Source organism: Pelodiscus sinensis, chromosome 3, assembly GCF_052426305.1.
Source record: "Pelodiscus sinensis isolate ZL-2025 chromosome 3, ASM5242630v1, whole genome shotgun sequence".
NCBI classification, from domain to species: Eukaryota; Metazoa; Chordata; order Testudines; family Trionychidae; genus Pelodiscus; species Pelodiscus sinensis.
This window is the reverse complement of record NC_143054.1, coordinates 66,759,502-66,786,913: the sequence shown is the minus strand read 5'-3', so window position 1 is coordinate 66,786,913 and position 27,412 is coordinate 66,759,502. Positions and strand designations below refer to the sequence as shown.

General features: G+C 40.5%; 1 protein-coding gene and 1 long non-coding RNA gene across 7 annotated transcripts in view; one reads left to right on the top strand and one right to left on the bottom strand.

The window, feature by feature from the left end:
• BACH2 (BACH transcriptional regulator 2) overlaps positions 1 to 27,412 on the top strand; it is a 257,457-nt gene that overhangs the window by 52,533 nt on the left and 177,512 nt on the right. Inside the window, exon 1 of one of the 6 annotated variants that reach the window (XM_006133290.5) lies at positions 8,846 to 8,951. The exons of the other annotated variants lie outside the window; for them this stretch is intronic. The gene's annotated coding sequence lies outside the window, so the exon portion shown is untranslated. Of the gene's footprint in view, positions 1 to 8,845; positions 8,952 to 27,412 lie in introns of those variants that run through there. 6 annotated transcript variants of the gene reach the window in all.
• Positions 2,154 to 10,537, bottom strand: LOC112547486 (uncharacterized). The gene is made up of 3 exons (XR_003091221.3): positions 10,406 to 10,537; positions 2,450 to 2,526; positions 2,154 to 2,291 (listed from the first exon to the last, which is right to left on the bottom strand). It is a non-coding gene; the product is annotated as an uncharacterized LOC112547486 (long non-coding RNA).

Here is a 27,412-nt window from a genome sequence, read left to right as displayed (position 1 = left end):
CCCTGCAGGCGGAGGCCTGGGAACCTGCAGCCAACACAGGGTCAAAAGCAGCTGGGCTGGAGCAACCTCTGTCTGCAGTGCAGGCGCTGCTCCAGTCTGTCCATCCCCATTTAACCAGTTAACTATTAAATGGGATTTTATGTTCCTTTAAAAAAAATCAGTGTAAGCCCAGGCCAGCATGCCTAGAAAAGCCACTTTTGATAAAGAAACCTATTTTAGATTCCTAAAGGAGGTATCAACTTTTTCTGGAATTATAATTGGAAAAATGTTATTGATCTAATGAGATAAGAAAGGCCATGCTGGCTTGGATCAATGGTGTCCTGTCTTCTGGCAGTGACCAGTGCCAGATGCTTCTGAGGGAACAAACAAAATAGACCAATTTCAAGTGATCCATCACAGTAGTTGTGTTGTAGCCTATAGTTCTAGAATATATGTTTTTGTATTATAATGCAGAGACTCCCAACCCCAATGTCAGTGGGAAAGTCTTTTCACACACCCATACTAAATAAAAATCATCCAGCTTGGTATTTAGGACCCTCTGGGACAGAGGTCAGAAAGATCACTCCTGCTGCTGCTGCTAGCTTACCTTGTTGAAGCTTCTTACCTGTCACAATATACTCAGTTGAATGAGAAGGTGCTGCTTAAGAATAGTGTGGACTCAGATGCATGGATCATCAGATAGCTCAGAGCACTTAGCCAGCTTTACACTGTCTTTAAGATGTACCTTCCCCAATAGCGTGTGTGGGCAGGAATGGATGGAGAGGGAAGTGAGTAGTGATAGTATTTATACCCATCCTGCAAAACTCCCTTTCCCTGGAACTCACTTGGTAGCATGAGAGTCCAGCAGCATTTTATTAGATTTTTTGTTTGTGAATATAAAGAAAACACAGAATATGCAAAATAGAAATGTTTTGCCATAAAGGATTGGCTATGGAAAAAACACAGCATTGGGGAGCCTGTGCAAGCACTCCAGCCCCTCCACTGCCCTACTACAGGGCTGGAGCACACAAAATCTACTAGCCTGGGCCCCTGTAGGCTCTAGTGTGTGAGGGGACTATGTGGAGTTTCTTTCTCCTTCTCAGTTGGGACCAAGATCAGTGAGGGTTTGTTTTGTTTTTTTGTTTTTGCTTCTCACTTGTGTATGCACCCCCCTGACTGATTTTTTTTTTTTCTGTGGGTCAGCGGCCCCCAACCCAAAAAAGTTTCCCTGCCCCAATCTAATTCAACATCAACCACTTTTCTATTTTGAGCAGTCAGCAAAAAGAAGTCTCTTTTCAAACAGAAGGACTAGCAACAACTCTATTAGTTTCTCCTCTTCTGTGCTATATTGAACACTTCCACCCTTCTTGTTGTGAACCATTTTATGTAGATATTTCCTAATTTTTCCCATGACATTTTAGCCTATTTCTTCAGACGATTGTATGGACTGAAAGAAACTATTGTTTCTGCAAGAGTACAAGCATGTGCACATTTGCTAATCTGGCTGGTACAGGATTTCAAGAGTGGGTGGTGTTCAGTTGAGAAACAGAGTTTGAATGTGTGTAAAAAGGGTTCATGTTGACAACATGCACTTTTATTTTGTACACAATAGCATTTCACTCTTTCAAGGCAGAAAGATTCTTTACACATTTTTTTCATCAAATGTTGAAGTCTAGTATCATGAGACATAAAGAAGGAAATGCAGTCAGAGTGGACGTATAAAAACTTGAAATAGTTTAGGCTTGAGGGGTTTGAGTCCAGATTCTAGCTAGATTAAGCTATTTGTCTCATGTTTGAAGACTTATCTAGTGCTATTCTTCACAAATAACTTCAGGGTTTTAAGCACTTATTTGCATCTTCTCGATTGGTATCTTTAAATAGAAGATGAGCTGAACAAGTTAGTATTTTGTATAGCATTGTGAGAAAATACCTTGTATATGACAATGTACTTGCAAACTCCTGAGTAACTGGAAACTATTTACAATACAGTTGGTTTTTTAACAAAGTATTTACATACAAGGATCATACAACAGTTTATAATCAGATAGTATTGTCAAGCAGCAGAGAAATTGTCAACATCATTGGTAAAAGCCAGTAGAAGGGGATTTGGGCCTTTTGTAGGAAAAGAGGAGGGCAAAGTGCCAGCCACCCTCAAATTGTAGTAAGTCATTTCTTTGGAAGCCACTGTTTGATGTTAATGACTTTGCCAATTATAGTGTTTCCCATTTGAGAAATTTTGTCTACTTCATGTCAAGGCAACTTCATCCATATTCCTCTGACTGCCTAGAGTCCATCATTTTTGTTTTCTGGGGCTGTGGGGGATGAAAACGGTAATAGCGTCATTGTGTCCTACAAACGTGTGTCTATAATGATGCTTAAATATGTCAGCAGCCTTTTAATATATTGCCCATCAGTGTCTGCTGACAGGTCTGTCGTATCTGGCAGGGTAAAGTAGGTGGCTGTTCATTACCTTCTTATGGTGGTGTTCAGCAACTCTTCATCCAGCTTCAGGGGCTTCATTTATATGCTGTTGCTGCATCTCCTCATCTATGTGAGGCAGAGGAATTTTAGGTTGCAGTGACATCAGTCTGCTAATAAGTCAGCTCGGTCACCTTTTTAATGCAGTTTCCTTGTTTGTTTGAGATAGGGACTTAGCTGAGAGGCATCTTCTGTAGCTGACAACATTAAGGAAGATTGAGGTGATGCTTGTTGCTGGAGCTGTGGCAACGCACAGAGCCTTCTCCCTTCCCCCACCAGTTTAATTTGATGGGGATTCTGACAGGGCTTTTTATTGATCAGTTATGTCCACCTATTACCAAAGAAGTTTGAATTCCAGGGATACCTTAGCAGCACAGTAATTTCCTGGTGACGATGAAAACATGTTCAATTTACTTTTATTTTTAACATATGTGCCTCGCTAAGAACTTGCAGTCTTTGTGACTAGGCATGTTGTGTCTTGAGAAAACTCTGAGGAGGTCCAGGCTGGCCTGATATCTTTCCCAGTATGTTAAGGGCAATTTATAAAGAGGACAGTGATCAATTGTTCTCCATGCCCACTTAAAGTGGGATAATAAATAATGAGATTAATCTACAGCCAATGAAATTTAGGTTAAATATTAGGAAAAACTTTCCAACTATAAGGGTATGTCTAGACTACATGGCTCCGTCGACAGAGCCATGTAGTTTAGGTTTCTAGACATAGGAAAATGAAGCAGCGATTTAAATAATCGCCGCTTCATTTACATCAAAATGGCTGCCGTGCTGTGCCGATCAGCTGTTTGGTGGCACAGCGTGGTAATCTGGATGCTCTGCTGTCAACAAGGGAAGCTCTTGCCGACCACCCTGTTATACCTCATCAACAGAGCCATGTAGTCTAGACATACCTTTAGGGTAGTTGGAATAGGTTACCAAGGAAGGTTTTGGAATCAACATCAATGGAGGTTTTTAGTACTAGTTTAACCTGTCTGGAATGGTCTAGGTTTATATGGTCCTTTGACAGTGCAGGGGACTGGACTTAGTAACTTCTTGAGGTCCCTTCAGCCCTACATTTCTCTTTTCTTTGTCTTCCCTCCCTTTTCCCCCTCCTCACCTAGCTCCTCTTGTTCAGCCAGTCCCAGTGTCCTTCTCACCCCATCCCCAGTTCCTCCTGTGATCTTGGTGCACACCCAGTCAAATACCTCCCACTCTCCATTTGCACTACCACTTCCCTGATTTTCATGAGGACAGCAAAAGGTATTTCCATAATAGAAAGGGAACCCTTGCCTAATTGAAAGTGTATGCTCAAAAATATGTGGGGACTTGAACTTTTACAACAAAACACTAAAATTTCACATGGGCAAAATGGTTTTTTTGGTCTAACCTTGTTTTGAGAAACAATTGAACCAACATGGCTGACATTTTCCAACAAAATTCAGTTTGACACAGATACCCAGGATCGGAAATTTCAGCCCAAATGGTTAAACTTTGTCAAAGTTGTAAGCAACTAAAAGTGTTGTCTTCATAATGGGAAATGTTGGGCAACCTTGACTCTAGGAGGCATTACCTGTTCCACTGTTAATATGGTGATGTGTTTCAGACCTTGGTGGAGTCATGATCCATGGGCTCACATAAATCATTGGGTAATATTGCATGCTTAAGGAAGTGTTGTGTCTTTTTTTAAAAAGCACCCAGAATAACTAGGTTAATGGCATTTCCAGTAGGGACGTGAAGGTTTAGCAGGTAATCCTCACATGTAACAGGTGAGGCTTATGGGTGTGGCTGGAGCATCTCCCCATCTGCTGGGCAGGGTGCAAGACTGGGGCTGCTCTGGCTGGGCTGGGAACCCTGCCTGTGATGGTGGGGGTATGTCAGGCCCCTGCTACCCACTCGCCCCCGCTTTAATTGGTTAACTGGTAAATAATAAGTTAAACTGGTTAGCCAATTAAATGGGATTTTACATCGCTAATTTTCAGGATTTTAACCACAAAATAGCTTTTTAATTTAAGATCCTTGCAGCCTGGCCCAATTTTTATTTGATTATATAACACCTTCAGTTGGGTGTTTATTCTACAAGTCGGCTCTCCCACCCAAGACAGGATGATTTATGTGCATTATATGTTGTTGGTTTTTTGCCTATCAGTGGGAGAATTTGATGCCTAAAAGTAGAGCTAATAAATTCTAGAATGGTAAGCAATTGACTGTGGACCAATCACTGTAACCAGTGTCCAAGTCACTTGTACAAATGTGGCCTTGGACAAGTCACTTTTGGTTCTCCTTCTACATTGTAGGTCTTGTCTTTTTGATTTGTGAGCTATTTGTGGCAAAGACTTTCTTGCTGTTACTTATGTCTTTCTTAGAGAACAGGAGCACCAGTTTATCTGGAACTCCCGAACATCACTGTAATACAAATAATAAATAATAATCCTTTATAGTTAATCAGTTTTCTATTTTGTTGATATTGGCTTTTACCCAATGTAATGGGGAGAAAAACATTTTTTTAAATAGGAAAAATGTGATTGCAAACCACCAGTACTGGGAAGACAGTTCAGTGGATTCAAGTAGTACCTGGCATTACCTTTAACTCCTATTAAACTATATCAAGTCAAATATTTAAACAGGGTGGCCCATTGTCAGGGATTGAATAGCACATTAAGGTGACATGGAATAACAAGATACATGGTTGGACGTTTAAACAAGATGGTTTTGAACTAGAAATTAGTTGCAGACTGTAACCAGTGAGGGTAATTAACCATTTGAACAACTTACCAAGGGCCATAATAAGTTCTGTATCACTGGGAATTTTTAAATCTAGATAAGTCTAGTTAGGCCACAGCTATTGGACTTGGAGCAAAAATTAATTTGGGGAAGATTGTATTATGCAGGAGGCTGGTCTAGACTCTAGATGAGCACAATGAGTTGTTCTGGCCTGAAAAATCTATAACAATTATATTGCATGTCCATTACATCACACACACCATTACCACCACCACCAGTATTGGTGGTCAGGCAAGAAGCTATTCTTTTTCCATTCCTCTTTATTCATTTCATAACTTCTGATAATCTTCTTAAGTGTTCCGGTTCAGCTCAAAGGCAAGACTATCATCCGTGAATCCTTGTTTTTCCTGAATGCCTTATGAAGGGTGGGGTTTTAGTTTATCTTATGATGTGAGCAAACAGTCTGAGGTTTTTGTGTTTAAAATATTTTAAGAAACCTAAAATGGGATTAAGAACATTTAAATACACCAGGAGGATATTTGCTACATTGTGTCATAAATAACTAATTTAGATCCTCTCTTAGGCTGCGTCTAGACTGGCATGATTTTCCGCAATTGCTTTTAATGGAAAAAGTTTTCTGTTAAAAGCATTTGCGGAAAAGAGCGTCTAGATTGGCACAGATGCTTTTGCGCAAAAGCACTTTTTGCAGAAAAGCGTCCATGCCAATCTAGACGCGGTTTTCTCCATCGGGGCTTTTTTGCCCCAAACATTTTTTACCTGTCTACACTGGCCCTCTTGCGCAAAAGCATTTGCGCAGGAGGGCTTATCCCTGAGCGGGAGCATTATAGTATTTGTGCAAGATCACTGACAATCTTACATTAGATTGTCAGTGTTCTTGCGCAAATTCAAGTGGCCAGTGTAGACAGCTGGCAAGTTTTTCCGCAAAAGCAGGCGCTTTTTGCGGAAAAACTTGCCAGTCTAGACGCAGCCTTAGTGTTTTTCTACATAGTGTGGTATGCCTATGTGGGGGTGTTGCATAGTAATTGATCCATATAGACCCTGATAGAGTGCACTTAATGTTCCCTGGTAGTTCACAGCCATATCTTTAAGTTCACTATGGAATATCTAATGAACAGCAGCAGGATCTACAGAGACCTATTAATGTGCAACACAGTGTGCTTTAGAAAACCCATCCCCGCCATGTGTATTATCTCACCGTGTAGACAAGCTGGAATACTTAAGCCTAAAATTTATACATCGTGCATTCACCCTATAAGTTTTAAAATGACTGCAGATACTATATCCCCACAGTAGGAGTTTGCATTACTAACTGTGGAGTTCGTAACTGTGGCCCTGATCCTGCAACTGGGTCATTGTGGGCAAACACATATATTTGCAGGCAGCCCCAGTGAAGTTGCGGGGGTTCCTCATGAGGATCATCTCATTGCTGACTGGGGCCTGTAGTAGGCCTTCTGCACTTCATTCTCTTAATTTTAGGGGACACTTAGAAAAGTTGTGCCTCTGTTTTAATAAGCAAGTCAGTGCAAGTTGAAGATGATCATTATTAGCAGTAATGTAATATTCAGAGGAAGACCGCTTAAATCAAGCCATTCTGAACTAGTAATTCCTATACATTTCCTTTCTGTTAGCGTCTGGCCATTCTGTCTTGGCGGGTGAGGCGGGAGATGGCATAGTCACAGCTTTACACTTTTAGATTCATGACAGAACACTGACATTTGAAAACACCAGAGTTGGTGTGAACTGTTCTGCTTCACTGCGAAATATGAGAGCTATTGCCTTTCTTTAATATAAAACTGCTTATTCTAGCAATAGAGTTGTTCCATATATCTTGGTAGAAAAGCTCATTCTGTTAAAAAGAAATCCATTTCCTAGAAATATGAATGTGTGGTATGTTTATAGTCCCTATGCATACACACTTGTAAGAATAGTGCCCCCCCTTCCTTTTTGGTAGCACCGGTAACTAGAATAAACACTCTACACCTGATTCACTGCAGTGTGTAAATTTTCTTATAATGAAGCAAGGATGGCATTTGCTGCATTTCCTATTGCTTGCATCAGTGAATATTTTATATTATGTCATGATTAATCCTAAATCAGACAACCTGGGGAAAAAATTATTGTTGATCTCCCATAGGCCACTTTAGAAACAGAGCAGGATAAAAATGCTTTAGAATGTAAATGCTAGTTAAAATTCACAAGATCATAAAACAGACGTAAGGTACAAGCCTTTTAAAACAATGTAATGAAATACAATAAAAGCCTTTTTATCATTTTTAAAGGAAGCTTATTTAGTAATCACCAAGTTTCCATCTTCTCCAAAAATCTTTCCTCTCTCCTTAACTTTTTTAAAAGTTCCTTTGTGTTGTGAAAAATAGATGGGCCTACGAAGCTATCTTTGGAGACAGGGCATATATTTACCATATTTCTGCTGCTGAATTCATTATTGAAAATGTACTGCTGTGTAGTAATGAAGCGGATGTAATCCAGATTGAATGTAGAGGGATAGGAACTAGAGGGGAGAATTAAAAGCACAGTTCCCAGAAAGTGTAGCACGTGTGAAGGGTGATAAAACTACTCCTGGATCTGTGAAGAATGCTTCTATTTTTAACATGATGTATCAGCTGTTGTAATTTCCAGTTTTGTGTGTGCGCACACGTATGTGAGCCATCATTGTGTACAACTGGAATGTCACTTCTGGCCTTGTTTACAGTATAGCAGTACATTCCTGAGTAATTATAGTAAAGGCCTTGGTGGCATTATTTGAGGAAAAGTTTGCTTTGAAAGTGGTGAATGAGAAGGAAGGCTTGCTGGGAGGAATCTGAGAGAGACAGAAAGAAACATGCAGTTCCAGAGGGAAATACTCTATGCTTTACAGTTGCTTGTGTGGATAGGAACCAGATGGTAAGCTGGAACACCCGGTCGGATAGCTGAGGAGCCAAACATATGGTTAATGGTTAGGAGAAATAGCTTTCAGAGCCAGGGCTTTGCTGACTGCTTCACATTACAGATTGTTACAGTGTGTCATTACATTGCCAAGCTAAGTGCTTAATACCCACTGCGGGCTCTGGGCATACATTTACACAAACGACTTTTAGCTATTTGCTGGCATAGACTGAAAAGTTGACATCATATCTAGTTTTAAAATGTCTTTCTCTCCTCTCCCTGCAGTGCAAATGCACGATCTTTTGCATTTTATAAGATAGGAGCTTACATCAGTCAGCTTTCTTGTTCTCCGTCTGTCTGCTTTAATCTGTTTGTTTTCAACAACTTTTTTTAAACAACCAAGTTTGCTTGAATTGCAGCATTGCACTTACATGCCCAGCATTTGAAGTTTCTGTTGTGGGAGCTTTGGGCAACACCAAGCCTATGTTATCTAAGGAACTGCTGAGCTCATTCATCTGCTTTTCATGGCCTGCTTCCTTTTATTTTTAGCCAAATCCGTCAGGCCTGACAGGCGGGTAATTTGATCCAGAGAAAGGGCAAAGCTCCAGGTCCTTTCCACAAAGCAATTCTTCTCCTCCCTCCTGGGAAGGCTCCAAACTTGGCCTGCTCCAGGCAGATGGATTTGTTGAGTCATGTGAGATCATTTACACAAAAACACAGTGAGGCAGTGAAGAAAAAAAAAAAGGAGGGGGTGGCGGGAGAGAGGAGGAGAAAGGGGTGGGAGACAGTGTTGCCGTTGATTCTGATGGGGAGTGTAGGAAATCGGCTGTGAGGCAGCTAGACAGAGGAATGCAGCAGATTCATTCTTGTATAAGGTAATGTCTAGTTTACAGTACAGGGCGGAGCCAGTGTAGAGAATGACTTGAAAACATTATTCATTAAGAAAATCTTAAAATCTCGCACATGCACAAAACGAAGGGTGCACTGTTGTCAGCACAGGATTACAGTAGCAGTAAACTACTAACTGGAAGGTTTATAGAAAATGAGTTGGCTCTCTGATGCAATATGAGTTTGCTTTGTCTTCATGCCAGCATGACCGGGGTTGCCAGGGATGGGGAACAGGGAGAATTGGAATATTACTCATGGTTAATTCTTTCCAGAGATTATTTAATAGGACCATGGAGGGAGGGGGATATGCACAATTGTAAGTAAGCGTACTGTACTAAACACTGTTAGCTATAGCAAAGCATTTGTTTCATTTTTAAATCAGTCATGGCATGATCTTCATTATACCAGAAAATAGACTATACTTATTCAGTTGAGTTGGTTTGTTACCCAGAGCAACCAAAATGCTCCCTTGTGCTATTTAAAAAAAAAAAAAAAAAAAAGAGGATTTGGGAATGTGTCAAATTTACAGCATTTTATATTTTAGTGGTAAATAATGAAAAATTAGGTTGATTAATATATAGATGAACAAACTTGTTTATGTAAGGTTTTAAATAGACTACCTTTACAAGATTATGTTTATCTTGCACTTCCTAAAAAAACCCGAAGTAGTAACTTTGCTATTATGCCAGACTTTCTTAATAGTAGAATATTGCAGGAATTATATATTTTGGTAATATAACTGTATCAGAGACCGTAGCGTGGGATGGCAAGTGCGTATTTTAACAACCCTAATTCTTTCCCTCTTTGTGTTCATCCTAAACTACTGCAGGATTTTGTGGCGGGAGGGGAGTTCTGGTCATGGTATATTGTTCAATGTCCTATTCTCAGCTCTGACATAAAAGCTTTTTTTTGTGCAGGAAGTGTTCTGTTCTCTCTAAGAGGCCTTTGCCCATTTATAAAATAGAGGTAATATGTCCCCTCCCCTTAGACTTTGGTTTTGTTGTGGGGTTATTTATTTGTATTGTGCATAGGATTCCTAGTCATGGAGCAGGATGCCATTGTGCCATATCCAACTGAAATTCAATAAGATTTGAACATCTACTTCCCTTAAGTGCTGTTGGAAATATCAGTATCACTCCTGATAAGGGAAGTTAATGCTCTAAATCTGCTATATATTGACAGGAGAAAAATCTCAGTGTGTTTCCTGTACCCATAAAACATTTCCCAGTTTAAAAAACAAAACAAAAAATGCTTGTTTCACTGCTTTGAAAATGAAGAGCTGATCTCTTCTCACTATTTGCTCTTTTGCTTTGGACAGCTATCCAGCCTAGACATGTCTCAGGAGATCTGCCTTTGGTGTTGGGAACAGCTTCCCTCTCCCCCCTCGTCCCCTTTGATCTGTTCTCCTTCTTTCTTTCCTCTTACTTTTGTTGCTGCTTACCTTCCTTCGGAAAACTTCCCTGTGAGGTGTGCTGATGAGCAGGCTAATTTTCAGCTCACATCCACTCTTCAAGACCCACTATGTCTTGTTCTATGCTCCTGTTTCAGACCAGCAGTTTTTCTGACACTGCCTTCTTCCATACGTTTCTTCACAATGGCACTGCTTCCTTCTGAAATTGAGGAGTCTGGAATGAGAATATTCAAGTGCTTCCATGTTTTGTGACATGTTCTGTATTTCTGTCTATGCAACGTGTAAGGTAGAGGAAGGATTTTTTTTTTTTTTTAAGTAATTTTTCTTCATTGCTGTCATGAGCAATTTTCTCTTCTGGATGTTGGGTTACTAACAGATTTTAAAAGTATTTTCTTTGACAGGTGTTTTTCAGGTTTTAAAAAATGCCATGATATATTGGCTGCACTCGTGCACGCTCTCTCTCACACACACACACTCTCTCTGTTTGCCACCAGTGCAGGGAGCAACATTTACTTCTAACCTATGGCATCAGCAGGCTGTTAGCTGCCAGTCACAGCAATATACCACTTCCTTTCCTCATTTTTGCTTCTACACAACAGTTCTAAATTGTGTTCTTGCTCTGTCTCTGGTGATCTGGCAGTTTGTGCATTTTGTCACCAGAGTAATTGAAGAATATAGGCCTCTAAGGCCAAGAACTGATTGCAAGAACTCTGAAGGCATACATGGGACACTCTACTGTATCACAACAGGGCCAATGTATAATTGGCAAATGAGATGTCTTCTGGCTATTAGTCAGGTCAAAAGATGGATCTATGGAGCTCTGCACTGGGGATGTAAAAGTTAAGCCAGAAACCGATAAGCTGATGCTGATAGGTTCCAGTTACCAGTTAAACTCCCTCGGGGATGGCAGCCTGCGGCGCTGCCGGCCAGCAGTGTTTAACTTTGTAACCAATTGAATTGTAATCGGTTACACAGTTAGTACTTTTTATCCTTTTACAGCCCTACTCTGCACCCAGACAGATCAATCAGGCGACGGAATTTAGGTTTAAGAATGTCCTGGCTTACCTATATTTCTTCATAATGAACTGCAATCCTGAAAGGGATTTCTAGAGTGCACACTTCCTAGATTCAGTAAGGCTATGGTGTTCATTTTTATGGAGGCTTTTTTGTTGCTGTGCTTTAGGTGGAGAGGTCTTCAGTTCTTCACAAAAATCTAGGAGACCTTTCAGATGCAAAAGTTGCAGATCCAAAGAATGTTCTCTTATGAACCAGGTAATCTGACTCATTTACTCGGTGCTCATCATTTGTGAAGTCATGCTAGAAGAGCCTAGCTCTTCTATCCATTCTATCCAGCAGATACGTGCACAGACTTTATACTGTAACTCCTTTTGGGGAGATCAGAAGTTGAGAAGTGATTCCCAAAGTGGGCTTGGCAATAATTTCATACAAATGCTCATTTGTACTGTTAACAAGCACAGTTTCCTTAGACAGAAAAACAGAGGTAGCTCTTATGAAGAAATATGCGGTGGCTGGAAGTGTGGGGTGTGGCATTTTCCTCCCTGTACAGATCTTCAGGGCAGCTCAGCATAGGATATTGGGGATTCACTATGAGTAGAAGCATTCAATTTAAATTCTCTAGAAATATTCCCAGAATGCAGCCCCCTCCATCCAGAGGTCTAAGATGGCATCACGTCAAAATTATTTTTTTTATACTACAAGAGAACAGTTCTGATTTATTTTTGTAGTTAAGGAGATTTGCAACAAGAGGAGATGTTATGTCATCCCTCTCCTCATATAGAAAGAGTCTCCTGGTTAGCTGTCCTGTTAACCACTTGAAGTAGTTTGGAGTCCACTCTGAAATAAAACCCTGACCAATACATTTCTCTCAGCTCAAGCAAAACTCTGGAATCAGTTTATCATCTAGGAATCAGCAAACCTGAATATCCAGGAGGAAACTTTTGTTAGAAGGTCCCTGTTCAGCTGCAGATCAAACAAGTTTACATTTCTTTCCCATCCTTTCCACAGAACATAAAAATATAAGCCCGTTAAGAGATTTGCTTATCAGTATAATTAGGCATTGATCCAAATGAACAAGACATACAGGAATGTCTTTTTCTTAATTCCCACATAAGACCTGGGAAAGACTCTCTAGAAGGAATGTTTGTGAGAGTTTTCTGATCAAGCATCTTCTCTCATACTGCTATAGTAGCACAGTTTGCAGTCCATATGTTAGTAATGGATCGGGGTCTTCAGACTTTCTGATAATTTGTCTGAACAATCTATTAGCTTCTTGCTAGTGGTGTGCCTGTAGTGTTACCAACTATTAAAATTATCATTGCTTGGTTTTTTTCCCCTTAGAGTTAATTTCACTTAAAAGTCTTTTCTTCAACTATGCACTACAAAGACCTGTTTTCACAGGTTGCTCACCTGCTTTCCTACCTTTCTATTTAACAGCACAATGTGCTGTTCTCCTCACTTCATGGCTCCTTCTTCAGTCTCCTGGTATTGAAACAAATGTCCTGTCTGCTTAAATTTTTTATTTTAATTGTTATATCAATTTTCACCTTGAGAACAGTCCAGAGAGAAGGCTTTTCTTTCTTGAACCCAATGAACAAAATATCACCAATCAGGTTGCTTTTAGAGACTTCCTGCCATAATCTTTCTTAAACTTTGTAACAAAAAGCTTTTTGAACTTCAACAACTGATATTTTGCAACTGAATTTTTAACAGTCTGAACTGCAGCCAGTGTTGAAGCACTTTGCACAGTAGATCAGTATTTCCAGATAAAAGTCAAAACTGAAATCTAACTACTTCTGCCTTCTTTCAATAACCTGGTAATGCCTTTTATTAGACCTACTTCTGTTGCGGGAAAAAGACAGACTTCTCTAATGAAAGATAATACCTTACCCACTTTGTGTCTCATGTCTTGGGACCAACATTAACATTAGCAAAGTGTGGATAAATTGATGGATTAGTTCTGTGCATTAAATGTATTAATAGTTGTGAGCAATAGTTCAACTGAATTTAAAATAACTGTAAAACGTAAAATAAATGTTAAACACAAATAAAACATCAAAATTAGAAAAGACACTGGCAGTGTTTTAAAATGAGATTGGATGACTTTTCCAAAATATATGCTGTAGGAATTTATTTGGGAATTGGGAGGTTGTGGTTTATGTTACACAAGAGGTCAGACTAGGCAATCACAGTGGTCTGTTCTGGCTTTTGAATCTATGAATGGTGTCGCTGTTCCTTACTTTGTCACTGGAACACTTACAATATCTGGATGGATGTTAACCTTTCAGAAACTGGCTTCTTCCAGTTGTCTCACTTTTGTGACTAGATGAAATATAAGGCATATAGTTCTGACAACTTTGCTGCATTACATGATATTAGAACACTAAGTATACAAAAAAATTCCCGTTTTGAAGGAATTTTTTCTGGTCAAGCACTACATGTACTAGGTGAGCATGATACATTCAATATTTGTTAAAATGTATTTGAATATGAAATAATATAATATTATCCAGGGCCTAATGTTGTCTTCCCCAGTTGCAACAGCAGGACTGGCTTCACATTAGTTAACTTGCTTGGTTAGCTAATTTTAAATATAGTTAATTTCTCCCCAGCTCACAAATTGATCTGAGACCATCTCAGAGCTCTCTTCCCATTGGGTCTGCTATCTCTTTCATCTTTAAGCTCTGAAATTAACTGTGAATATGGGAATAAATACTTAAATGATTAGCAAATTGGCTTTCGTGGAAGTAAGAGGATGCCAAAGAGTTAATATTTCTTTGGCAAAATTGTAATATTTAACCCTAATGTTGATAGGAAAAAAAATTAGTTAGATAAACATCACTGCAAAGATACTATATTTCTCCTTATTGGGAAATGTTTGGAAATGCAGCTGGCATGATTGCAATATAGAAAAGTCCCTTCTTCCCAGCTGAGAACTTTTATTCTCCTAAAGAAGTGGAGAATAGTATTTTTATTAGATCTGGAGACTCACTGCAGTTGGTGACACATGAATTTCAGAACTATAGATAGCAGGATAGACAGAATGACTGACTGCTTGGCAGAAGCAGCTGCTTTTGCTGCCTGTACAGAGGTGTAAGTATAAGGCTACATCATAACTTTCACACCAGGTAAATGTTAATACCACTTTGTCAGGTTACAGTTTGATGCTCATATGTCTGTCATGTGCTATCACCAATGCCAAGACACTTGTGTAAGAGCAAAGGAGAGGGATATTTTAGAGAGGCATATCATAATGCCTTTTTTAATTATAGTAGCACTGCATACTAGATGAAGATTTTTACACCATGATTTTAGCCGGTAAGTGTCAGTACTTTGGATAGTCTCCGGCAATTTTTGCACCTCCAATTTTTATTCCATGTTGTGATAGTGACAAGAGTCTCATTTACCATTTTGTACCTTCTTCCACTCCTGTGTGAGAGATTCCTTAGGATTGTGGCTAAATGTTAGCTGAACTTTTTTATTCTGCAGTGGTGGGAAGTTAAAATAAGCTTACTAAAATCAAGATAAAACCACACCCTTTTCAAAAGTGTTATTTCCCTTTATGAATAAGGATATCATTTGTTATTGTAATTTTATTTGATTGCTCGTCTACAGTAGAAATGAACAGATAATAGATTTCACATCTTAGCTGTAATCTTCCTACCCTTTTTCTCTGATCAAGAAATAGGACTGATTTCTAAAAGATTAAAGGAATGCTTCTCTTACTTAAGCTAAACATTTCTTTACTGTAATTTATGGAAATGTTGACCTTTTAAAAAAATAACCAACCAAAGATAAATTCTGCTCTGTTACCCATGTAAATCTAGTGAAAGTAATTGGGTTGTATTTGTGTAACTGAGAATGCTATCTGGCCTATAGCTTGTAATTTGAGAAAGGAAATGTGATTTGTACATTGATTTATAGGGAATCAGCATGTAGTTCAAAACTGTCCACTCATTTTTGGTACTTTTTTGAGGATCTCTGAACTATTGCAGAACACCTCTGGATGCAATGGAAATAGCATAACTGCACAGGCCTGCCTGAGGGCTTGAACTTTTCTCAGAACCTGTATGAGTGGGCAAAATTTGGTTCATTCTTGCCATGAACGCTCTCACTCTATATACAAGATCACTTTCAGGATTAAACTATGGCTTGATCTTGTTAGCTGTCTATCGAACAGAATAAGGAAGGTCAAAGGTGTTTAAAGACGCTTCCCAGAGAGTTATTAAATAACCCAAACTCATCCGCTTAGGGATGGTACTTCAGGTTGGGACTCTTATTCCGTATCTGATCACCAGCAGAGTGTCAATGCTTAGATTGAGATGGCGCGTGAAATAAAATTTAAGACTTGGGTTTTCAGTGACAACCACAAGACTATATTAAGCAAATTAAATTTAACAAACAGTATAATTTGTAAAAATGATATACCTCTAGTTAACAAATAAGGGGGCAGTCCCCTATTACATTACACGGACAAGAAGGGGAAGTCCCTCCAGGTCCCTATTCCTACTTACAGAGTCTACGGCGATGGGAGGACGATTGAGGTGGTGCTGGCGACCTTCAATCCCTTGGCTATTTGAAAGCCTCAGGAGAGGAATGACCAGGCATCCCTTGCCGGCTGTCTCAGGGTCAAAGCTGGCGACCTCAATCCGTCGGTCCTTCCGGACCTCAAGAGAGGAACAGCCAGGAGTCCCACGAAGAACTGGGTAGAATTGCGGACTTCACCTTCCGTGAAGAGCGATTCTTCAGGCTCTTCGGCGCCTCTGGAACCGGCGATGGAAGCTAGACTCCATCTCTACCTATTCTAACCTTAACCTAAAATAAAACCCTATTCTAAAACGCGACGCGCCCGACGTATGGACTCGACGACGGCCGAAATGCTTTGACCCAACGCAGCCTGACGAACAAACACGACGACGTGAACTAACCTACCTAATTACTAAACTAACTAGCCTAACCTAAAAGAGAGAAGAGGACCTTCCGTCCAATTCTCTAAAGACAAGATCTTCACAGGACCTTTTTCATACTGACATTCACTCCTAGCCTATTGCCTAAGCCTAAGCCCGATGCAAACGACGCCCTGATCTCAGGATAAGCCCGAGGACCAGAACGAACCATTGTTCAGTCAGACCTTGAATATGCATAGACTGCAATGATTTAAACCGATTGGCTGCCAAAAGATGCACCTTGAGCGTGGTACAAACTGATAGGTTGGTTCGGAATGCTCATGCATATTCATAATCTATGCAAATCGTACCCAACAGGTGAGCGAGTTTTTAAAATCTAACAGTCACCTGTGGACGTGTCAGAATGTAGATCTTAAATGGATGACATTAGAGAGAATGTTTAAATACAAAATGGAGTTTTAGGCTCCATTTTGTAAGCTTGCAAAATTTCCTCATCTTTAAGTTTACAGGTACAAACAAACCAAATTAACCTTGACATTTTAAAAGATTATCAGCCCCAAACACTACATAGAGGTTCCCAAGGTCCAATTCATATCATCCAGATATTATACATTTGCATTTCTGCCTTACAATCTCTTCTTTTCATCCGGGTATGCACAATTATTTGGATGCCACATTACCAACATTGATTTGCATATTTTTTTTATCTAAATTATGTGTATTCCTGTGTTTGAGGAAAGCTAGACAAGTAACAGTACTGAGCAACATCACATTGCTACTTTATGTGGTAGGATGGCTTACAGATACCTTATTTCACACCTTTTTATCTTGTGCTTACTAGGTGTAGTAATTGTTCTTTACAACTGTAGTTTAATTTAATTGGTGTTGAGATTATGCTAGTGGCTTGATGGGAAGTTAAATTGTCTGTTCCTCTGCTTAGGTACTTTCATAATTCTCATCTCTGTAGTGTTTGAGAGTTTCATGGGCATAAATGAATTTACCCTGTCAGTATATCTGGGAGGTAGGAAAGTTGTACCTCCCAGTGTACTAATAAGGACTGAGGTATAGCAAGGCGGAAGGATTTACCAAAGCCTGATGGATCTAACCCACATCCCAAGTCCCAGCCCAGTAATGTAACCAAACACCATCCTTCTCTTTTTATAATAAAATGTTATTATTTATGTTAATAAAATCCAAAGGCCTTTCCCAGAGGCCTAGATCTGATGCTGTTGTAATACATTTAACTGGATTAAACTAAATTTAAATTTTGAAATTAATTGCATGGAAACATAACACCTTCTTGGAAGAATATCAGTAACTTACAGCATTTGGAAAGGGACTGATCAGAAAGGATTGAAAGAAGTTCCCACACACTCCTTCAGCACTCTGCAAAGAGAGTTTAATCTACATTTGATCACAAAAGTACATCTACACAGCAAGAACAGCCTGTGGCCAGATCTGCAGACCACGGCTCATCCTACAGTGGTAAAAATAGCCATTTTGGTTTGTGTTCTTGGGCTGGAGCTCAGGCTCTGAAGCTTAGGGATTGGGTGCATTGGATGTCTGCTTGTGGTCAGACCCTGATCAAAGTTGATGAGTTTTGTGCAAGTTCATTGTTCTTCCTCCATTGAGCCATGTACAGTAATGGGATCTAAAGTCAGACCTCCACAGAAGCGTTATTTAGTGCGCGTTTACACTATAAGCCTTTATTTCAAAATAATGTCAAGCTGGAGGACTCCTTACTCTGACTCCTGGAACCCTCATTTCATGAGGAATAAGGGAAGCTGAAGGAAGAGGGTTCTTCCTTTGACTTCCTGCTGTATAGACAGCACCAAAAGCCAAGTTAAGATATTTAGACTTAAGCTATGCAATTGACGTAGCTGAAGTTGCGTAGCTTAATTCGACTTGAGCCCTGCTGTGTAGACATGCCCTTATAGAGTTCAGTGCTTCCCAGATATAACTGCAACCCGACTGATTTTGATAGATAAGGCCACCGATGATTATTTATTGTTGAATTTATCCATAGCAACAAAGCATTGTGCTATGTCAGGATATTTAGGGAGCAGTGGTCTGACAGCAGCAACCTGTAACATTAATTCTGAAAGACATCTTAGGTTTTACTTTGTTTATCAACTACATAGCCATAAGCAATTCATATTACAATAGTAGGAAAAAGTATGGGTGATGCCATTCTAAAAGTATTTTAGCTGCATCTTAAAGTATATATCTGGATTGATTATTAGGAGAGCGTCTTCAATAACTGGAATTTAAATACTGGTGCTGCTTCATTGTAATAATTTCCCCATACGCACATTAATAAATAGAGAGTTTAATAGACTTCAATAATCTGTAGTTTAAAGACCCTATACACAAAGGAATTATGTATAAAACATCCATTATGGTAAATTGCTACCTTTTTAAACTAGAAATCTGTGGAAACAAAACCATTGCAATGCACATAGCAACATGTTGCATAGTGTTAACAAACTGAATAATTAATGCTACTTTCTGTTTATTTCACCTATTCTGACAAAAGTTGCAGCTATATACTGTAGTTATTTTTGCACAAAGATTAATTGTAATGTTGAGAAACTGTAAATTACATCTCTTTGTTTGAAAACTTCTCTAACTAGTGCTCAGCTGCTGCTCCCTCAAATTTAATAGATTGAAAAAACTAATTTTGCTTCTAGTGATACGCCCACCCAGTGTCTAAGCCAGAAGTGCCATTTAAGAAAAGTAGAAAAACCTAATTAAAAAGAAGACTTAGTAAGCAACTCTGTAAGCAAGTTTTGCATTGGATTTCAATTTGATTTCACTGTGCTTGCTGCTGAGAGCCCTGCTGGAGTGTGAGATTGAGAAATAAGAAGCAGATGCTTTTGGTAGAACAGTAGGGCATTTATCTCTTTTAATGAGATAACATCATTAGTGCTGACAAAGTGCTGCAAATCAATACATGTAATGGACTGCTGCTATCTTTCAAGAGTACCCAGATTGTTGTACTTCAGAACATTAGAATCTGCTGAATCACAGGTTCAAGCTTTATCTGTAATTTCAGTCCTTGGCTTTAATCTCACAAAAATAGGAACATACCTCAGAGATACAGGCAGGAGAGGCAGAAATGGGGATCGATTCTATGTATCTGAAAATATGGAGATGCTTAGAAGTAGCACAAAGCTTTGTGGTGCAAAAACCTTATTTTAATTGGTACGTGGGAGTTTTTACTCAGTTTGTTGATACATATTTTAGCCTGACTCCTTCATAAAATGGCTGCAGTCTTTTTTTTTTCTGCCCTCTGCCTGCTTCCGTAGAACACTGGTGTAATGTCAGCAACACTAATCATGTCAGACTGTGACACTGATGACCCTGACATTCAGCAACAAAGAGCTGTAGAAGAAAGGAGAGTGAGGTGGCTGGTATAAGGGGTGAAGAAAAGCAGCAGGAGGGGAAAAAATCTGTGGGTCAAAGCATTTTTAATTAAAAAATCTATAGGTGTAGAATCATAGATATTTCATATAACAGTGTATGCAAAGTGAACTGATACACACTGAAAAGAGAATGGACTTTTTTTTATTCCTCCCCTTTCAAATGGTAAATAGTAGGCTTATAGCATTGATGGTATAAAAATAATTATGTAGTCTTTTCTGAAAGCTTAATACAAATCTCAGAATGGTGATGAGTATGGTATAAAAATCTATATAGAAAAGAACAGTTAAAACCCCTTAACTTCTCCTTCCACAAAATCATGGAAATTCTCACTAAAAAAGTAAAATCTAAATGTGAGGTATATTCACTTGTCAGAGAGTGCTGTTGTCACATTTGAACATCACTTTCATTCCAGGAAAGAAATTGCCTTTAAACATCTTAACCTGAATTGGTCATATAAAATCCTCTATGTATTTTTTTTCCCATCCATCCTAGGCCCTTTGTACCCTGGACTTCCCAGCACCTGTTTGTGGTGACAAGATATAAACAGTGTTGCAAGATGCCTCAGTGTTAACTATTGCTTGACAATTTAACTAATTAATTCAAGGTCATGCAGTTTCTCCTCCCTTCCCCTCTTTGGTAGTATTCACATTTTGGTTTTTTTTTCTTTGAGTGACCTCCTGGATTTGCTGTGTCACAACCTGGAAACTTAACATTTGCTGTATTTCAGATGTTTTGAATTCAGATTCTCTCCTTTCAGACTGAGTTTCCAGCTCAGATTAATCATCCAAGCCGTTCTTCAACACATGGTCTTTATTGCAGGCTCAGCTGTTTTAGCTAGCCTATTGTACCATTCCCATCATGCTTTCTCTGCAGTTCCTCAGTTAGAATTCTGTTACTCTAACACAGGGTGGTCAAGAGGCTGACTGCATGCCAAGTCAAGATTGCTAGACACCTTGAAATGGACCACTAAAGTTGTATTTACTTATTATCATTACTGTTATTGAAGTTTGGAAAAATATTTCTCTGCAATCTAAACACTGACCAATTTGGATCTTGACAAAAAGCAATTTACTACCCCTGCTCTAAGATATCCCGTGTTCCCTCCCACAAAGGATGGAAATTGGAGCGGGGATTAGGGAATAGATTTTTTTTTTAACCTTGTATAATAAGACCCCATGGTATGACTACCTAGTTTTTGTTTTCTGAGCATAGTGTCAATATTTATATAGTTTTGAAGTTGCATCTGAGCTTTGGTATTTTGCTGCTTCATTGGAAGTGTTAGAACAAAATGCAAGATCTACAGTGGCTTGTTCCTACTGGGAGATGCAGTTGGAGTATACATGGGTTAGCAGACTTAGGGATGGTCCTTCAAATGCTACTGATTTTAGAGCTAGGGAAAGTGTTATTCACTAGACCAGTGTTTCTGAAAGAGTTCCATGGAATCACTCTCAGAAACACATTAACTGGCCGCCCCAGTTTGTTTGTTTACCCGTGCCACGGCCATGGAGCCTCGTGGCTCCCATTGGCTCTGTTTTGTCCTTTTCTTTCCACAAGCTTCATACAACACATGACAATCAATTGTTCACAGCATGAAACATTGTCTTGTGGGATGTGTTCAAGTGATGTATTTTTGTCTGGCATGCATCAAGGAAATGGGGAGTAACAGGAGAAAAGATTACATAACCCTTCTCCTATCCTTACTTCACATGGCTAAACTCTTGCATTTAATTAAAAAAAATTCAGTCTCTTATCACGAGAGTCGTCATTTCTGAAATTGAACCTTAGGTTTTTCGTAAGCGACTGAAAGTGTCATTTCTCTGTCAATTCGTCTTCAGTTAAGTCATATTCCCACAGAGAAACTAATCTTATTTGGCTGTATCTGTTGGGGAATTTGACTCTTCAGACTACAGACCTCCCCTGTTCCAGAGTAGGTTTGTTGGTTCCCCAGTCTGCAGCAGTGACAGTCACAAAGATGGGATTTTTTTTATTTTGTATTGGTATAGTAATCCTTTTAAGCAGCTTTCGGAAATAGTAACTGTTGCTGAGACATACAAATGGCATAATTGTGCCAGGTAAAGGAGCCATATAAGAGAGTCATGGCCATGGTGCCCGCTGTTCTTCTTTTTTCCTGCTTCCCTTCTCTCAGCTGTCTCCAGGCCACCTCTCTCCTCTATCTTGTTTTTTCTCTTCTGTCATGCTTTAGCTGTTCTGTTTCAGTGCAAGGTAACAGCAGCAAACAGTGCCATTGCCTTGCATATATTGAAAAGGCCAGCAAGGGAGAGGAGCAGGAAACTGTGGCAGCTGTTGCTTATGTATCAGCCCTGGGAGGCTGGGGGGAGCAGCGAAGCTGCCACGTCAGTCCGTACGTTCCTCCTCCTTCAGATTGAACCACAAGGCTTGGAGAGTGAGGCGTGAAGAGAGGTAATCTCAGGTAACAGCGATGGGGAGTTCTTAATTCAAGAGCGTCCCTACTATTCTAAAGATCACCAGAAAAGCTGCTGCCTCGTGTTGTAGAACTTTTAAATCCAAAGAGGCCAGAGGAGACTTTGAGAATATTGGGAGATGCAGTTAGTGGCAAAGGTAAGGGGAATGCAAGAGTGAGAGAAGCCTGGTACTTTTCTTAGTGTGCTTTTGGTACATGGTTGTAAGTCAGGAGATGTGGATTCTACTCCCTATTCCACAAGAGGGTTCTGGTGTACCTTTGCCCAAGCTGGTTAATTTTTGTTCCATTTCCCCTATTCCAAAGTTAGGAATAATACTTAATAAGCCATTAACATTTGTGCAGTGCTTTGAGATTCTTTATGGAAAGTATCATAAAAGTGAAATGTATTGGTATCTCTGAAATATCTTTTAAATTAAACATCCTGGTGCTTCACTAGCTACATTATTTACAAGATTCTTTTGCCTGGATTTTTAGCTTCTCAATGAGATACTTCCTGCTGGTTCACAGTATTGGGCTTTATCTTACCATCTTGTGAAATCATTTCCTAATTCCACATGTGTCCAGGTAGGGCAGCCCTTCATAAGCTTGTTAATGATATATTTCTCTTCATTATCCACAGAAAGTGAATAGTTCGTTCATAAGATCTTCAGAGGGGTAGCTGAGTTAATCTGTAACAGGAAAAACATAAAAAACAACAAATAGTCTAATAGCATCTCAAATACTAAATAGTTACAAGAGGCTGATAAGATCCATTAGTTCGCACTTGGAAGGGAGGATGACCAACACCAGATTCCATACAGACATCAAGAACCATTAGTACCTTGGTTGGTTGGTTGGTTGATAATGTGAAGTAAAGCTCCAGTCCTTCTCTGTGTATTTGTCTTGTGGAATTGGTCTGAAATAAAACAGCAACTTGGAGATCCATTAATGAGTGTCCATGCAGATTAAAGTGTTCTCTAACAGGTTTTTGTGTTGCCTTTTCGGATATCTGATTTGCGTCCATTAATTATTTCCCACAGACTGTCAAGTTTGGCCAAAATACATTGCAGTGGGACATTGCTGGCATTTGATGGCCTAGGTCACATTAGTGCAGGCCTGCACAACATACGGCCCACGGGCCGCATGCGGCCCGCAGGTGCTCACTGTGCGGCCCATGATCAGGGCTGGATTAAGGGGTGGGCTAGCTGGGCAGCTGCCCAGTGTGCCAACCTATGAGGGGCACTGAAACACCCCAGCACTCAGAGTCACTCTGCCACGCGGCGCATGCCTGCTGTGCTGCCACTTGAACTGGACTCCCTGACCCAGGTCTCCTCTGCCGGCCACAGGGGGCAAAGAGGCTGGGAGCACACTGGGGCTGGGCTCGCTCCATGCCGTGTGCCTGCCCAGCCTGGCTTGCCTCCACTTGGAATTGGATTGCGCCGGTCTGCCTGAACCCCACACCTAAGGTGTGCTCAGCCAAGCGTCGAGGCTTTGCTTCCAAGTGCCTGCTGCTGCGCAATGCCCAGATCCTGGCGCTGGCAGGTGAGGCTGGGTGGGGGGAGGGGCCTGCTGTGCTCCGTAAAAGGGGAGAGAGGGGGTTGAAGGCCAGACCAGTTAAAAAGAAAATGCTCCTGCGGGGGGCGGGAGGATAGAGGGAGCAGAAATAGCGCCCCCCCCTCCTCACCACTTCTCCTCAGCGTGGAGGGGAGCCCAGGGTGGGGAGAGGGAGGCGGGCTGGCCACTCCCCGACCCCTCGAGCTGAGGTGGAGGGAGTGGGGAGTGGGTGCCCCCTTTTCCCAATGCTGCCCATTGATCCTCTCACGTTTCCCCCTGCGGCAAGGCCACAGGCAAGGGGAGGGGATGGGCACTCTGTATTCATAAATAAAAATTAAAATAATTAAAAAACGTATTTGTGTGATTTAATTGAAAAATTCTTAATAAAGTATCACCTCTCTCCCCAAACCTATCCTTGCAGCCCGCAGCTGTTTTCTTTGGAGTAATATGGCCATCGCCGCTTTCCGAGTTGTGCAGGTCTGCATTAGTGGATGTGCAGTTAAATGAGCCTCTGATTTGGTGGCTGATGTGATTGGGTCTCCAGTGATAAGAATGCTTGTGTAGATGTGTGGGCAAAGTTAGCACCAGGGCTGATTGCAGGGGTGGATTCCTGGATGCTTATGATGTAGCTGTGTTGCGTGGTTACTGGAAAGAATTGTTTCATGTTAGGGGATTGTCTGTAAGTAAGAACTGGCTTTTCCCCCAAGGCCTCTGAGAATGAGGGGTCATTTTCCAGGATAGGTTGTAGGTTGTTGATACAGCCGGTCCCCGAGTTGTGAACTGTTGACTTACGACCGTTCACAGTTAGAACCAAAGCTGGCGTAAATGGCGGACTCCGAGTTACAAACACGATCCGCACTTACGAACAGCACGGTCAGGTGTAACTCTATGGGGTCGGACATATGAATGAACTGAGTTACAACCAATTGCTTGGTCCATAACCGGTTTGTAAGTCTGGAAGAGGCTGTAATGCTTTGGAGGGGTTTAAGTTGTGGACTGTAGGTAATGACAGATTGGCCCAAAAGAGAAAGCAACAGAATTCTATCTTGAAGGAGTTCATGTCTGGGTACTTTTTTGGCTCTATCGATCTGGTTTTTTCACCTCTCCAGGTGGGTATTTCATTTTTAAGAATGCTCTATATAGATCCTGTAGGTTTTTGTCTCTGTGGGATTGGAGCAAATCTGGTTGTATCTTAGGGCTTGGCTGAATACAATAGATTGAGAAATGTGTCTTGGATGGAAGCTAGAAGCATGAAGGTAAGTGTAGTGGTCGGTATGTTTCCAGTATATGGTGGTAGAAATGTATCCATCATTTAATTGTACTGTAGTGGCAGGGAAATGGATTTCTCATGTGGACTGATCCAGGCTAAGGTTGATGGTGGGTGGAAATTGTTGAAATCCTTGTGAAATTCTTCAAGGGTCTCTTTCCCGTGGGTCCATATGATAAAGATGTCATCGAGGTAGTGTAAGTAGAGTAAAGGTGTCATAGGGCAAGAGCTGAGGAAACGTTGTTCAATGTCAGCCATAAAGATGTTGGCATATTGTGGTGCCATGCAGGTGCCCAGGGCTTTGCCGCTGACTGGAAAATACAAAGATGTTTTTCCTTATGGTGCAGCATTTAGTTGAAAAATGCATTACATTTAACCTTCCAGTAGAGTAAGGTACTTACCCATTTCCTCCAGCAGACCAAGATGTATAGACTTAATTGTTTCATGAATGATGTGAAGTCTTGGAATGCAATCTAACTATCCTTCATTAACTAGCTGAACCTATTAAACCTGGACAGCAAGCAGAACTCAGTCAGCGGCCCTTGATTGTAGGCAGCTGATGGAGCTCTGGGAACAAGCTGTGACTGTAAAGTAGAATTGGCAGTAGACTCCCATCAACTTCCTCTGTTTGAACTTGTTGTACACTGCATTAGACTTCTGGAGTTAAGAAATATGATTATAGAATGGGGAGAAGGAAGGGCAGAAAACCGGATAGCAAAAGTAACAGCTGAAAAGACAAAATGGAAAAAGAGCACGCAATTCTAGTGCTAATTTTCACATATAAACCAGAAAAGAGCTGATGTTCTGAGATCGTCCTACTGCCTGTAGTTCACTCTGCTGGTTGATGAGGTTTTACATAAATGATTCCAGACTGCTTTTTTGAAATTAAGGAAATTGTCAAAATAATGGTACTTTTCTTTTCCTCAGTGGTTTTAACTATGAGGAAACAAAAAAACATGGTACAGATTGTATATAGCTGGATTCACTTACCACTGATAAACGGCTAATCATGGAGAAGAATATAGCACTCATTCTTCATTTCTTTGCATTACACTCGTAGTGACAGAAAGGAAAAAAATAATTAATTTAAACTACAGAGACACTTTTGGTAGCTTGAGTGAAATTACTGAAGTTTGAATTTGTCAAGGAAACAAGAGTAAACTCACCTAACATTGCAACAAGTATCACGAGATCTTTATTAATCACAAACAGTGAAGGCCTTGGTGTACATCTCATCCAAAAGAGAGCGCCTCTGTTAGCTCAACATATCTTTGGCACCAAGCCGGGTAGGGATGTGAACGACCAGTCAACTATCCGATAAACATTGGATAGTCGACATGCTAGTCTACTAGTCACGTCTCCCCCCACTTGCTGCCTCTATCAGAAAGAGCCAGCAGGGGGCGGGACAAAGAGAGGGTGCTTCAAAGCAGCAGCGCCACATGGAACTTGGGGGCAGACCCCGGGCTCCATTTGGCACTGCCATTTTGGGCATCCTGCAGAGTTTCAAAGTGGCAGTGATGCATGGAGCCCTGGGCCAGCTGGGGACTCTCCCGCTGACCCTGGGCTCCATGCAGTGCTGCCACTTTGAAACACCATGTGGACCCTGACACCAGGCTCCCCATGGCATTTCGAAGTAGCAGCACCACTTGGGCTGACCCTGGGCTCCGTGTGGTGCTGCCATTTTGAAACACCATGCAGAACACGGGACCAGCAGGGCACTGCTTGAGTCCCTAGCTGGCCCTGTGCTCCCTGCTATGCTTCAAAGGCTGTGGCTACACTTCAGAGACAGAGGTGCCCTTATCAACTAATAGAATAGTCGATACAAATCGCATTGACTATTCAATAAGATAATTAATCAAAATTTTACATCCCTGGGTTATGGTTCAGAGGAATATGTGTATTCAATAAAGCACCAAGATTGCATTCTGTAGAATTCATTTGTCTTCCATCCATTTATGCTACGTGCCCAATCCTGCTTCCTTATGATGTCTGCCAGGATCACAGCTTGAGGTGGTAAGGCTGCTGGCTATAAACACTAGCAGTGTAATGTTTCACTTGATGAGAAGGGAAATATTGGGTTTTGATCCCAGCTCCTGATGAAAGTATTACCAAAAAGATTTAAAGCCTGTGCTCTCTTTATTTGTGTAATCATTTAAGTTGCTATTTTCATCTCTTCTCCTGACTTAATTTCACTAACCTGTTGAGAGTCTTTTAGTCTGGATTGTTACGTTTTTATATTTGTGCCTCTGGCAGATCCTTCTTTACTGGACAATCTTTTTGTAAGAAAAATCTGTGATGGAGTCCTACAACACTGACTTGCTTGTAAAATGTTTCATATGCCACAGATGCTGTTTAAAAATATAACATTACCCAATACGTTGTAGCGCTTTGGTAACATGACACATTTATAGAAGTACTAGAAGTACATTTATATAGTACTAGCA